This window comes from Helianthus annuus, chromosome 9 (genome assembly GCF_002127325.2).
Source record: "Helianthus annuus cultivar XRQ/B chromosome 9, HanXRQr2.0-SUNRISE, whole genome shotgun sequence".
NCBI lineage: Eukaryota > Viridiplantae > Streptophyta > Magnoliopsida > Asterales > Asteraceae > Helianthus > Helianthus annuus.
The window spans coordinates 64,962,827-64,976,562 of record NC_035441.2 but is presented as its reverse complement, the minus strand read 5'-3'; the positions used below and the strand labels follow the sequence as shown (position 1 = coordinate 64,976,562).

General features: G+C 42.0%; 1 long non-coding RNA gene across 2 annotated transcripts; it reads left to right on the top strand.

The window, feature by feature from the left end:
- Positions 1–402: 402 nt before the first annotated feature.
- Positions 403–13,374, top strand: LOC110877867. Of its 2 annotated transcripts, XR_002557349.2 has the most exons (6): positions 403–454; positions 545–768; positions 11,481–11,537; positions 12,448–12,503; positions 12,573–12,654; positions 13,245–13,374. It is a non-coding gene; the product is annotated as an uncharacterized LOC110877867 (long non-coding RNA). The 2 variants fall into 2 exon arrangements; XR_002557348.2 differs by having other exon boundaries at positions 12,448–12,654.
- Positions 13,375–13,736: the final 362 nt, after the last annotated feature.

The window sequence follows — 13,736 nt, the reverse complement described above, 5'->3', positions numbered from 1 at the left end:
CAGCATCCCCCAGAAAGCATCTAAATGCCGTCACACACAGTTGCCTTTAAAGAAGGTAACAAACTGACATCTTAAACTGATGTTAAACTTCTTTGTTTGGAGAAATTATGCGAAGTGATTAGGATTGTAAATAGGGGATACCGTGTTGATGGCAGTAGATTGATATGTTGTTGTGGTGATGATAAAGATGAAAAGTGTTGAGTGTTTACTAAATCTCCTGAGACTTTGCTCAATGGTAATTCTAATTAATTCACATTTTCAGGTACATGTATTTTTTTGCTGAATTTTTGTACTTGTGTAGATTGTAGACTAACGCCATCATCTTAAAAATAAATGTTCAAAACTGTTTTCTTCATTGAAGCAGCTTATGGTTTGCAAAGAATAGAAACCTTATAAGTCTATGTGTGGAGATAGGTATGCCTATGCTTAAGCCAGTTATTGTTTTTGAAGTCAGGTAAAAACCTTTTGAAGACTCTTAACCATCTATTGAGAATTATTTTTTACCTTCAGTTAAATGGATTTTTTGTTTCTTTGTATTATTAAGGACCCTAAGAGATTCCATAGGGTGCAGTTGGAGCTGAGTTTGTAATAGTTTCTGGTGATTAATGGTAGATTTGGCATTGTTGGAGCTACCGAGGTATTGTGGGAGGTCGAAAGAGCTTGGGAAGTCTTAAAAATCAAGGGTTTTTGCGAGTGTTTTGAAAAGAAAAAAGAGATAATTGGTACGGACCCCTTCTATCGGACCTTCATGTGGATGATTTTGTCCAGGTATAAACTATGTATGATTCTAACAAAACAATTGAAAAAGTATGTAAATCAATTATAAACTAAAACTATCGAAGAAAGTTATTTGGGTAAAAAAAATAACAAAGACTTTTTAACTTATAAGTGTTCAAATTTGTGAAAACATCCATACATAAAGTTAAGTTACAACAATTATCTCTACCATGTTGCTCAAATAGTGGGTTTACTCTATCGCATTTTGCAAGTGATGGGTTTTCTTTTATTTTATTTAACTCAAAATGTATGTGTCTTCGTGAAATGTATTGTTGTTTTTCAAATGTATATAATATTAAGTTGTCACACCCCCAAAATCCACCTGCGGATAACGCCCGCTCCGAGGGCGTGACTGACCAGGATCCAGCCACCAATCATACTGAACAAACATATAAGTAGTTATAAAAGTTTAACCATCACAATTGGTGTTTCAAAACAAACAAGTTAAGTTGCAAGCGGAAGCATAAGTTCAAAGTTATAACATAAGTTCCAAAAGTTTTCAAGTTTTAACATAACATGTAACAATCCCTGTCCCACAACGATCCTCCTCCATGCAAGCTCCAGCTCAGTACCTATGGTCCTGCAAAGCATGTAGTAACGAGTCAACAACTAGTTGAGTGAGTTCACGGGTGGGCGTTCGTTTTAGTTGTTTTCGAAAACAGTTTACTTTATCTGGCATCCTGCCGTGGGGGTTACCCCATAGTTTTAAAAACGTGACCAGTTCATTCCCAGTTACTCCGGCACTCCGGCCGTGGGGGCTACCCCATGTACATCATCTGGCTCTCCAGCCGTGGGGGCTACCCCATGTGTATACTAGACTCGTTACCGTATCGATTGCTGACTGTAGTCATGTTTATGTGCCCTGAAAACATCAATGTCTATCATCATTGACGTGCCCCAGATCCATTAGTTCACGCCCGTCCTCTGCGGCACGGTGTGAGGCTTGTCAGACCTAAATAGCGCTATCTAACTAATGACCCGCTCGCCATTGGCCCGGCGATTAGTCGATACAAAAAGGAGGGACTTCGTGATAGAGTTTTAGTCTAGTACGTTTATCCGTCCATCCGGACGAGGAATCACATTCCTGAACCGCTGACGTCCTACCCGAGGTAGACGAGGAACCCACGTTCCTTAACCCCGTTCCCAACCCAGGGAATCCCATGCTTTGTAAAGGGTGTGAACTCACCTCGGTTTGCTCGGCAGTTAATCACAGAAAGTCAATCAAGTCGCAAGTATTCAATAACGTCCTATCACGGTTATCACGTATAATCAGAGTCGAACCAAGTAGTGCACAAATGTTCAGTATGTTTGGCAATCACGTATAATCAGTAACAGTTCACAGTTAACATTCAAACACAATCCACAGTCTAAGTGTAAGGCCCAAACAGTTGGGCTTGTGATAACAGGCCCAAGTAACACATCAACAGTAGCACATAAATTCGGCCCACTAACTTAGGCCCAAAAGTGAGTCGCAACCGGACTCGCAAGCATGGTCTCAAGTCATGCTGTGTGTTGATCATGGATGGTTGCGAGTCGCAACCGGTGTCGCAACCGTAGTCTCGGTTCATCATGCTAAGGTCTCGAGTCGCAACGGGACTCGTAACCTGTGGTTTCGGCTTGTCCTGTTATGGTTGCGAGTCGCAACCGCGTAGTCTCGAGTTGTAACGCTGTGGTTGCGAGTCGCAACGGGTGATTGCGAGTCGGTAAGCTGTCGTTGTCAAGTTCACGTGTTGATGCAGATATGGTCAGATTAATGGTACATTATAATCAGGCCCAAATCAGGAAACTACCAATAGCATTCCACTAACAGTTTTCCTAATCAGGTTACTAGTCAAAGATGGATCAAAATCACAAGGGTTTTCACATTCTTAACTATCATTCAAAGTGTTCTTCACATATTCAAACACATATTCAACAAGTTCATAACATATTAACCACTTATTCACCCAAAATCATGAACAACTATCAAGATACAATTTTACTAGCATGCATCCTACTTGACAAACATATTCATTAGCCGATTTTCTTAGTATAAACACCCAAACTTTTCGGATCTAATCCAAGTGCAACCAATATCATCATCCACCCTTTTTAACATACAATGAACCCATTTTCATCATCAAATATTTATGTATAGTTCAACTAATAACAAGAAACATTCATGAACCGATTTCTTTTCAAAACATTATGTATAACTCATCTTAACATATTGTCACATAATCTCATCTTACAAACATAACATGAACACACTAACATTCAACAAAGCATTAAGAACACTAACCGGTTATGGGTTTCGAGGGTGTGTGAAAAGCTTCCAACCGGGTGTGTGTGTGAGCCGATCCAAGTCCAAAGATCCAAGAATGATGGGGTGTTTGTGTTCTAGAGTTTAGGTGAGAGATAGAAGTAGGAGAGTGTGTGGGTGTAATGTTTCAACAAAATGGCAAAGTTAACTAAGGATGGTGTATTTATAGTCAAGTTCCAAATGGTGCACCCTTAGTGGGTTTCGAGTGGGGTTCACGGCCCAAAGGCCTAACCGGCCAAAGGTTCTCGGCCCAAGGTCCAAAACCGATTACTAGTCACTCGAGACCTCATGGTCTCGAGTCGGGTTCCTTGTTGTTTCGTGTCGGGTTCTCGGTTCACAATAACACACATACATATATACATACAATGCACACAAAACAAAGCACATAAAAGTTCACGTTATCATTAAGTTTAATCATTCAACTAATCACATAACGTACAAGTATATCGCATCAAGACACAACGAAGGTTCTAGGTTTCGGGTTGTCACATCATCCCCAAGTTGAAAGAAATTTCGTCCCGAAATTTGACGGCACTCACTGAGGAAGCTAGTTAGGTTGCAAGGTTTTCCCGGTTATCCTGGGGTGTCACATCCACCCCCCGTTGATCTGGAATTTCGTCCCGAAATTCCGTAGCTTCAGCCTCAGTAGCGTTTGTACTGTTCTCAAACAGTTGGGGATACTTTTGTTTCATCCGATCTTCGCGCTCCCAGGTAAACTCTGGGCCGCGACGTGAGTTCCAACGAACTCGAACAAGAGGTATTCTAGTGTTCTTGAGGACCTTAACATCCCGGTCCGTGATCTCGACAGGTTCTTCGACGAATTTCAACTGTTCATCGATCGTGAGTTCCTTCAGAGGAACTACGTGCGTCTCATCTGACAGACACTTCTTCAGATTTGACACATGGAAAACGTTGTGAACTGCACCGAGTTCTGCTGGTAATTTCAGTCTGTAGGCCACCTTGCCTATTTTCTCAAGGATTTCGAAAGGTCCAACGTATCGTGGGTTGAGTTTTCCTCGTTTACCAAAACGAACCACACCCTTCCAGGGTGAAACTTTGAGTAATACCCGCTCCCCAACCTGGAGCTCAAGTGGTTTCCTGCCCTTATCGGCGTAGGCCTTCTGACGGTCACGAGCGGCCGCCATGCGTTGTCGTATTTGAGCAATCCGCTCAGTAGTGTCTACCACATGTTCTGGACCAGTGATCTGACTATCCCCCACCTCTGCCCAACAGAGGGGTGACCGGCATTTACGTCCGTACAATGCCTCAAACGGAGCAGCTTTAATGCTGGTGTGGTAGCTGTTATTATACGAGAATTCCACGAGTGGCAGATGCCTTTCCCAGCTGTTGCCAAAGTCGATTACACATGCACGAAGCATGTCTTCTAAGGTCTGAATAGTTCGCTCGGACTGCCCGTCCGTCTGTGGGTGATACGCTGTGCTCATATCTAGACGTGAGCCAAAAGACTTGTGCATTGCCTGCCACAGTTCCGAAGTAAAACGTGCATCTCGATCAGAGATAATAGAAGTGGGCACCCCGTGCCTCGAAACAACTTCCTTGAGGTATATCTCCGCCAGAGTGGAGAACTTATCTGTTTCCTTGATTGCCAAAAAGTGTGCGGATTTCGTGAGTCGATCCACGATCACCCAGATAGTATCGTTTCCGCGCTGGGATCTAGGTAGGCCAGTAACGAAATCCATGGAAATTTGCTCCCATTTCCATTGTGGTATCTCTGGTTGCTGAAGTAGGCCTGAAGGTTTCTGATATTCCGTCTTGACTCGCGCACAAGTCAAACACTTGCTGACGTAAGTTGCTATGTGGGCCTTCATGCTAGGCCACCAATACGTAGTTTTAATATCGTGGTACATCTTGTCCGAACCAGGGTGTACCGAGTAGCGAGATTTGTGCGCTTCATCCATCACAAGTTCTCGTAAATCGCCATAGAGTGGGACCCAAATGCGTCCTGTTACATAATAAGCACCGTCTTCCTTCTGTTCTAAGCGTTGCCTTGACCCGCGTAGAGCTTCTGCTCTAACGTTTTCTGGTTTCAGTGCTTCTATCTGAGCAGCTCGTATTTGCGAAGGTAGACTAGAATGTATCGTGAGTTGTAAAGCTCTTACACGCTTAGGCGTAGTGTCCTTTCGACTCAGGGCGTCCGCCACTACATTGGCCTTGCCCGGGTGATACCTGATAGAGCACTCGTAATCATTCAGCAGCTCGACCCATCGTCGCTGCCGCATATTCAGTTCCTTCTGTTTGAATATGTGTTCTAAACTTCTGTGGTCGGTGTAGATGGCGCACTTGGTTCCGTAAAGGTAATGCCGCCATAACTTAAGTGCGAAAACAACCGCTCCCAGCTCTAAATCATGTGTCGTGTAGTTCTTCTCGTGAACTTTAAGTTGTCGTGAGGCGTAAGCTATGACTTTATCTCGTTGCATCAATACACAACCAAGACCTTGAATTGATGCATCACAGTAAACCACAAAATCGTCTGTGCCTTCTGGCAGTGAAAGGATAGGTGCACTGCAAAGTCTATCCTTTAGATGCTGAAAAGCTAACTCTTGTGCATTTCCCCAATGATAAACAACGCCTTTCTGCGTTAGTAAGGTGAGAGGCTGCGCGATCTTAGAAAAATCCTTAATGAATCTCCTGTAATATCCTGCCAATCCCAAAAATTGGCGAATTTCCTTTGGTGTGCGAGGCGCAGGCCAGTTCTTAATAGATTCCACTTTGGATGGATCAACGTGAATCCCATCCTTGTTCACCACATGCCCTAGGAAATGGACTTCACGAAGCCAGAAGTCGCATTTCGAGAATTTTGCGTAAAGCTGTTCCTTCCGAAGGAGTTCCAAAATAAGTCGTAGATGCTGTTCGTGCTCTTCTTTACTCTTAGAATAGATCAGGATGTCGTCGATGAAGACTATAACAAACTTGTCCAGGTACGGTTTGCACACTCGATTCATCAAATCCATAAAAACTGCCGGTGCGTTCGTCAGCCCAAACGGCATGACCAGAAACTCATAGTGCCCATATCGAGTCCTAAAAGCCGTCTTAGAGACATCCTCTTCCCGAACTCTCAGCTGGTGATATCCCGATCTCAAATCGATCTTCGAATAGTAGCTCGACCCCTGCAACTGGTCGAACAAGTCGTCAATACGCGGTAGAGGATAACGATTCTTCACAGTCACCTTGTTGAGTTCGCGATAGTCGATACACATTCTGAAGGTACCATCCTTCTTTTTCACAAAAAGTACTGGAGCTCCCCAAGGCGATGAGCTAGGACGAATAAAACCCTTATCCAAGAGTTCTTGTAGTTGCGTGGAGAGTTCTTCCAACTCTGATGGCGCTAAACGATAAGGTGCACGGGCTACAGGCGCGGCTCCAGGAGCTAAATCAATCTGAAACTCGACTTGGCGATGGGGCGGAAGACCAGGTAATTCCTCAGGGAATACCTCAGGATAGTCGCGTACAACGGGAAAATCTTCTAACTTCTTCTCCTTTTCTGTGGTATCAGTAACTAAAGCCAAAATCGCAGTGTGGCCCTTTCGTAAGCATTTCTGAGCCTTAAGAAGAGAGATGATGTTCTCAACAGCACTTCTCTTGTCGCCACGAATCATGAGAGGTTCACTACCTAAACCAGGAATACGAACGATCTTCTCGTTGCAAAGAATCTCTGCTCGGTGTTGGGATAACCAATCCATCCCAATGACAACGTCGAAACTACCCAAGACAATAGGAATAAGATCGATAGCGAAGGTCTGATTAGCGAGAATAAGCTGGCAACCCTTGACTACGTGCGAGGCTTCCAAACTCTTACCATTAGCTAGCTCTACGGTGTGCTTGTTGCTCAGGGGTGTAGGAATACGCTTAAGCATCTTACTAACTTCTAGTGACACATAGCTAGTATCGGCACCCGAATCAAATAAGACTGTAACATAAAAGTCGTCGAGAAGGAACTTACCCGTCACCACGTTGGGATCATTCCTTGCTTCACCTTGACCAATCACGAACACACGTCCCCTAGCACCATTGTTGTTGTTGTTCCCATTGTTACCATTCCCCTGATTGTTGTTGTTCTGGTTCAGTTGGGGACAATCCTTCTTGAAGTGGCCTTCAGCTCCACACTGAAAGCACCCTTTGTTGTTACCCTGCTGCTGTCGCTGGTTCTGCTGAGGTTGCTGACGATTCTGGTTGACGGGGTATGCGCTTCTGCAATCCTTTGCAACATGACCAGGCTTGTTGCATCGATGACAGTTGCCCCTGGTGCATGGCCCACTGTGGTGTAGGCTGCAGCGATTGCACTTGGGGTGATTCCCCTTGTATCCACCATGACTTTGACCACCAGACGACTGCTGACTGGGGCTCTTGTGATCGTCCGTCTTTCTCTGCTGAGACTGAGTTTGCACTGATGTTGAACCCCTGCTTGAAGTTCCATCCCATTTCCGTTTATCCCCACTAGAAGCACCAGAAGTAGTTGCAGCACCTATACGCTTCGGTAACTTGTTCTGCTCCACCGCTTGGTCAGTGAGACGGTGAGCCAACTGTACAACCTGCTGGATAGTAGTCAACCTCGCTGAAGTCACATGACTTTGGATCTCTGGCACCAAGCCCTTGAGATAGAGTTCAATTCGCTTGTAGGGAGGATCCACCATAGTAGGACACAACAAGGCAAGCTCATGCGATCTCTTAGTGTATGCCTCAATTTCTGACCCTGACATCTTAAGATTGTAGAACTCATCTTCCAGTTTGTGAATGTCGTCACGACTGCAGTATTCCTCCCTGATCATTTCCTTGAAGTTTTCCCATGGGGTGGCGTTGGCAGCAACCAACCCTAACATCTGCACTTGAGCATTCCACCACGTGAGAGCCAAACCCTCGAGAGTACCAGTAGCATACTTCACCCTGCGCGCTTCAGGGCATTCACACATTTCGAACACAGACTCCAGTTTCTCAAACCAGTGTAGGAGACCTACCGCTCCTTCAGTGCCGCTAAAAGTTGCGGGTCGACAGTCCATAAAAGTCTTAAAAGTGCACACCGGTGCCTGAGCATACTGACCTAAGGTAGGTGAAAGAAAAGACAGAGATTATCACAAAGGTTGGTTCACGAGAGTAGGATCCAAATGATCCTAGAACAATTTCGGACTGCAGGATATACCTCCTGCGTGTGCAGCTGCGAGCGCTGCGGCAACTCGTTCGTTGATCAAAGCCGTCAACTGGGCTTGTGTCATGTTAACGCGTCCAGACATGGTTCTTCATAACAAGAGTAACACGTGTGAGAGAGGTTCGCGAAAGCACGATAGTAGGACAGAGTAAGCACGCACGTGTTCAAACAACAGTAGCTATACTAATCAAGCATACCATGAGCAGTGTACTACGCAACTAACAAGTAGGCAATATACATCATATTACCTAGAACATCGAGCCTTGCATGAGGAGCGAAGTGTCGTTGTGGACCGTCGAGCGCTATACCGGTTATAGTCTGGTTTTAACAAAAACGTTTCTCCTTTATTAAAACCAAGTTCACTATAACCAATGGCTCTGATACCAATCTGTCACACCCCCAAAATCCACCTGCGGATAACGCCCGCTCCGAGGGCGTGACTGACCAGGATCCAGCCACCAATCATACTGAACAAACATATAAGTAGTTATAAAAGTTTAACCATCACAATTGGTGTTTCAAAACAAACAAGTTAAGTTGCAAGCGGAAGCATAAGTTCAAAGTTATAACATAAGTTCCAAAAGTTTTCAAGTTTTAACATAACATGTAACAATCCCTGTCCCACAACGATCCTCCTCCATGCAAGCTCCAGCTCAGTACCTATGGTCCTGCAAAGCATGTAGTAACGAGTCAACAACTAGTTGAGTGAGTTCACGGGTGGGCGTTCGTTTTAGTTGTTTTCGAAAACAGTTTACTTTATCTGGCATCCTGCCGTGGGGGTTACCCCATAGTTTTAAAAACGTGACCAGTTCATTCCCAGTTACTCCGGCACTCCGGCCGTGGGGGCTACCCCATGTACATCATCTGGCTCTCCAGCCGTGGGGGCTACCCCATGTGTATACTAGACTCGTTACCGTATCGATTGCTGACTGTAGTCATGTTTATGTGCCCTGAAAACATCAATGTCTATCATCATTGACGTGCCCCAGATCCATTAGTTCACGCCCGTCCTCTGCGGCACGGTGTGAGGCTTGTCAGACCTAAATAGCGCTATCTAACTAATGACCCGCTCGCCATTGGCCCGGCGATTAGTCGATACAAAAAGGAGGGACTTCGTGATAGAGTTTTAGTCTAGTACGTTTATCCGTCCATCCGGACGAGGAATCACATTCCTGAACCGCTGACGTCCTACCCGAGGTAGACGAGGAACCCACGTTCCTTAACCCCGTTCCCAACCCAGGGAATCCCATGCTTTGTAAAGGGTGTGAACTCACCTCGGTTTGCTCGGCAGTTAATCACAGAAAGTCAATCAAGTCGCAAGTATTCAATAACGTCCTATCACGGTTATCACGTATAATCAGAGTCGAACCAAGTAGTGCACAAATGTTCAGTATGTTTGGCAATCACGTATAATCAGTAACAGTTCACAGTTAACATTCAAACACAATCCACAGTCTAAGTGTAAGGCCCAAACAGTTGGGCTTGTGATAACAGGCCCAAGTAACACATCAACAGTAGCACATAAATTCGGCCCACTAACTTAGGCCCAAAAGTGAGTCGCAACCGGACTCGCAAGCATGGTCTCAAGTCATGCTGTGTGTTGATCATGGATGGTTGCGAGTCGCAACCGGTGTCGCAACCGTAGTCTCGGTTCATCATGCTAAGGTCTCGAGTCGCAACGGGACTCGTAACCTGTGGTTTCGGCTTGTCCTGTTATGGTTGCGAGTCGCAACCGCGTAGTCTCGAGTTGTAACGCTGTGGTTGCGAGTCGCAACGGGTGATTGCGAGTCGGTAAGCTGTCGTTGTCAAGTTCACGTGTTGATGCAGATATGGTCAGATTAATGGTACATTATAATCAGGCCCAAATCAGGAAACTACCAATAGCATTCCACTAACAGTTTTCCTAATCAGGTTACTAGTCAAAGATGGATCAAAATCACAAGGGTTTTCACATTCTTAACTATCATTCAAAGTGTTCTTCACATATTCAAACACATATTCAACAAGTTCATAACATATTAACCACTTATTCACCCAAAATCATGAACAACTATCAAGATACAATTTTACTAGCATGCATCCTACTTGACAAACATATTCATTAGCCGATTTTCTTAGTATAAACACCCAAACTTTTCGGATCTAATCCAAGTGCAACCAATATCATCATCCACCCTTTTTAACATACAATGAACCCATTTTCATCATCAAATATTTATGTATAGTTCAACTAATAACAAGAAACATTCATGAACCGATTTCTTTTCAAAACATTATGTATAACTCATCTTAACATATTGTCACATAATCTCATCTTACAAACATAACATGAACACACTAACATTCAACAAAGCATTAAGAACACTAACCGGTTATGGGTTTCGAGGGTGTGTGAAAAGCTTCCAACCGGGTGTGTGTGTGAGCCGATCCAAGTCCAAAGATCCAAGAATGATGGGGTGTTTGTGTTCTAGAGTTTAGGTGAGAGATAGAAGTAGGAGAGTGTGTGGGTGTAATGTTTCAACAAAATGGCAAAGTTAACTAAGGATGGTGTATTTATAGTCAAGTTCCAAATGGTGCACCCTTAGTGGGTTTCGAGTGGGGTTCACGGCCCAAAGGCCTAACCGGCCAAAGGTTCTCGGCCCAAGGTCCAAAACCGATTACTAGTCACTCGAGACCTCATGGTCTCGAGTCGGGTTCCTTGTTGTTTCGTGTCGGGTTCTCGGTTCACAATAACACACATACATATATACATACAATGCACACAAAACAAAGCACATAAAAGTTCACGTTATCATTAAGTTTAATCATTCAACTAATCACATAACGTACAAGTATATCGCATCAAGACACAACGAAGGTTCTAGGTTTCGGGTTGTCACATAAGTGCCCCTTAATCATTTTGCCTTTATTAAGTGCACCTGTACTAATTGCGTTTAGCCTTGCACCCATCCTTTTACTTACGTAGATACTTCGCCTTATTCGAGTGTTTGATTCTGGGGAAAAGAACATCAGATTTAGATTTATATTTGAATAACTAAAATAAATTCATGTTTATTATATAATAAAGAAGTAAAAAAAGATGTGTGATCTCATCTAATTTTGCTTTTCTTTTATGCGATGTATATACGAGAGTCTTTGATTAATTAATCCAACGTTATCACGCTTTTACATCTAATGAACCCATGGAGTGATGATTTGGATTTCAATATTCATTTTAATATACATTTTCGTGGTTTGCAGGAGCGGCTTCAACTTAAAAATGCGAAATTATACAACCTGGCAGAAATAAATCCTTTGGTAGGTATTTGATACTTCATATTATAGGTGTAAATACTCTATGGCAGGTAATTAAATGTTGTTTTATGGTATGCAAAAGACTAACGCGAATAACCCCGCCGCAACATAATTCTAATTTGTAGCAACATAAAAAACTCACTACTTCTTACTACGATTTTTATAGATGTTGAAGGCCTCACCATGATAACAACTCAAATGTCCGCTACCGGACTCCACAAATGCGTTTCTTTTTCTCAACGCAATGGATTCCCTGAATGCATAGCTTTTTTTTGTAATGCAAAGCTAGCAGGCGATTGTAAGAAATAATATTTTAACAGTGTGAAACACCACGCTTCTAAAACGCTATGTAGGTTAATCTCCGATGCTCTACTATCTATTTCTATTATGTATAACAAATGAACATAAGGCTAGACATGTGGCGTATTTTTAAGGTATCTCCTTTGTGATTTTGACACACTTTTTTTATATTTGTTTTAAACAGAGGGTTATGATTAGTGTTTTTAAAAGAACATTATATGATGTATCACAAAGGCTGTTATCACTTTATGAGAACATAAGAAGAAGATTATGTGAGCCTTTGATACAAAAATAATCATGAAAAAATTACAGAAACAAAGGAGACTTTTCTAACCTCCTGGGGAATAACTTAAGACGCGAACAAGGAGATTTTTGAATCTGATGAGATTAAGGTTGTTTCTGAATTTGCATCAAGGAATCCTTTGGAGTTTTTAACTATTGATATAAGATTGTTTTATGCCGCATATGGTGGTTCACTTGAAGCTAATTTCGAGGATGATAGGATGGTTAGATATTGTAAACTTAAGAAAAGTTTGTTTGGCTTTCTATTTCAGACTGTTTGTTTATTGTTTTGTGGATATACTAACCTTTTTTGATGATTCTTTTAATGTAGCTATGAAGCAACTTGGGGAAGAGTCACTTCCTCCCATTTATTTGATATTTGATTGTGTAAGATTTCGATTTACCATTCCTTTGGTCATCGATTAAGGTCTCTAATGGCGGTTTTTTGTGGGTTAGTTGATTTCGTAGTGAAAATCATTTGGAATGCCTATTTGAAGTATATGAATATGTCACAGCTCAAGTAAACATAGCAATTGAGGTATTATCATACTTATTCTGTAATGTGATTTACTATTCGAGGAGGTACAGTTTCATTTTTGTGAATAAGATTATCTAAAAATTTGATGTATACAACTTTTAGGTAAATATATGAAGTCAATCATTTCTATTATCAGTAGTAAATGAATACAAACTAACTAATGCTTTTGAACGGCTAAGTTTGGCTTGCTCACAACACATGCAAAATTATAAGGAGTTAGCTAGGGATGAGCATTTGGTACCGGGTACCGGTGCCGTACCATACCTATTATTTTTGATACAGGTACCCATTTTTCTATTTTTTGATACCGGTATTTTGGTTAATTTACCGGTAAATTCCGGTACCGTACCAGTTATATTCGGTACTGGTACCCATTTTACAATACTTATACCTGGAGTTGGCTCACAAGAAAGAACAATTGTGCACCCACACCCATTCCTGTTGTAATTGAAAACAATAACAAGAAAATTATAATCAGTCTTTAAAAAGAAGTCAAATGGATCAAAACTCTTAAAGGAGATTTTGATGACTATTGTGCTAATCATATATTCATGTATGCTGATCATGAATTTTTGGTTATGTTTTCATAGGACGTTGACTACTCCGGTTCAACTGATCAAGCGTTTAAAGTCTATAAAGAATCATGTTTTTATAGCTTCTGAGTACCCTGTTGTGATTACTCTTAAAGACCACCTTACTACTGATCTTCAGTCTAAAGCGACTTCGGTAACTTTGCCTTTGTTTTTGTTTATAATTTATTTAGGACTTGAAATGACACCCTAAAAATAATAGGAGAGAGGGTGGATCAGTTAATTCAGAACAAAAATTATATTTTTCATTGTTTTTGTTATATATTGTTCTAAATAATTTAGGAAGTTCTATGTTTAAAGACCCATTTAGCACTTATTTGATTGTTATCAAATATGTTTTCACCCACTTGAGCTACATAAAAAAAGTTAACTAATGACTTTTTTTTTAGTTTTGTATTAATATAGAAAATTATCTACTCGGTTCGATTCGTAATATTAATCATAAAGTTTGATTATTTATCAAATTAATTCGTTATTGATCATAAGCACATA